This window comes from Triticum dicoccoides, chromosome 5B (genome assembly GCF_002162155.2).
Source record: "Triticum dicoccoides isolate Atlit2015 ecotype Zavitan chromosome 5B, WEW_v2.0, whole genome shotgun sequence".
Taxonomy (NCBI): Eukaryota; Viridiplantae; Streptophyta; class Magnoliopsida; order Poales; family Poaceae; genus Triticum; species Triticum dicoccoides.
In genome coordinates, this window is record NC_041389.1 from 722,526,709 (window position 1) to 722,528,604 (window position 1,896).

Consider the following 1,896-nt stretch of genomic DNA (forward strand, 5'->3'; position numbering starts at 1 on the left):
TCCCTAGTAAGCCTCTAGTTGACTAGCTCGTTGATCAATAGATAGTCATGGTTTCCTGGCTATGGACATTGGATGTCATTGATAACGGGATCACATCATTAGGATAATGATGTGATGGACAAGACCCAATCCTAAACATAGCACAAGATCGTATAGTTCGTTTGCTAGAGTTTTTGCAATGTCAAAGTATCTCTTCCTTCGACCATGAGATCGTATAACTCCTGGATACCGTAGGAGTGCTTTGGGTGTATCAAACGTCACAACGTAACTGGGTGACTATAAAGGTGCACTACAGGTATCTCCGAAAGTATCTATTGTTTTATATGGATCGAGACTGGGATTTGTCACTCCGTATGACGGAGAGATATCACTGGGCCCACTCAGTAATGCATCATCATAATGAGCTCAAAGTGACCAAGTGTTTGGTCACGGGATCATGCATTACGGTACGAGTAAAGTGACTTGCCGGTAACAAGATTGAACGAGGTATTGGGATACCGACGATCGAATCTCGGGCAAGTAACATATCGATTGACAAAGGGAATTGCATACGGGGTTGATTAAATCCTCGACATCGTGGTTCATCCAATGAGATCATCGTGGATCATGTGGGAGCCAACATGGGTATCCAGATCCCGCTGTTGGTTATTGACCGGAGAGCGATCTCGGTCATGTCTACATGTCTCCCGAACCCGTAGGGTCTACACACTTAAGGTTCAGTTACGCTAGGGTTGTAGGGATATGTATATGCAGTAACCCGAATGTTGTTCGGAGTCCCGGATGAGATCCCGGACGTCACGAGGAGTTCCGGAATGGTCCGGAGGTAAAGATTTATATATGGGAAGTCCTGTTTCGGGCATCGGGACAAGTTTCGGGGTTATCGGTATTGTACCGGGACCACCGGAGGGGTCCCGGGGGCCCACCGGGTGGGGCCACCCATCCCCGGGGGCCACATGGGCTGTAGGGGGTGCGCCTTGGCCTGCTTGGGCCAAGGGCACCAGCCCCACATAGGCCCATGCGCCTAGGGTTTAAGGGGGAAAGAGTCCTAGGAGGGTAAGGCACCTCCTAGGTGCCTTGGGGGGGAGGGAAACCCCCCTTGGCCGCCGCACCCCTAGGAGATTGGATCTCCTAGGGCCGGCCAACCCCCCTTGGCACCCCTATATATAGTGGGGGAGAGGAGGGACTTCACACCTTGAGTCCTTGGCCTTTGGTTGCCTCCTTCTCCCTCCCCAACACCTCCTCCACCTCCTTATTGCTTAGCGAAGCTCTGCCGGAGTACTGCAGCTCCATCAACACCACGCCGTCGTGCTGCTGCTAGTGCCATCTCCCTCAACCTCTCCTCCCTCCCTTGCTGGATCAAGAAGGAGGAGACGTGGCTGTTCCGTACGTGTGTTGAACGCGGAGGTGTCGTCCGTTCGGTGCTAGGATCTCCGGTGATTCGAATCACGTCGTGTTCGACTACATCATCCCCGTTCTTTGAACGCTTCCGCTCGCGATCTACAAGGTATGTAGATGCATCTATTCACTCGTTGCAAGATGAACTCCTAGATGATCTTGGTGAAACGAGTAGGAAAATTTTTGTTTTCTGCAACGTTACCCAACACTATGCTTGATCGGTTTGCGTCGCCCGCCGCCGCCGAGGGTCGCGTCGTCCGTACCTAGGGTTCGTCCGCCAGTCGTGTTGACCGGCTGCCTTAGAGAGTCTTTTCCCCGAGCTCTTGCTCCGGGTTTTTTCGCTCTCTTGCCGGTCGTTTTGATCGGCGTTTTTCTTTTTGGTTTTCCGATCTATGCTTGATCGGTTTGCGTCGCCCGCCGCCGCCGAGGGTCGCGTCGTCCGTACCTAGGGTTCGTCCGCCAGTCGTGTTGATCGGCTGCCTTAGAGAGTCTTTTTCCCGA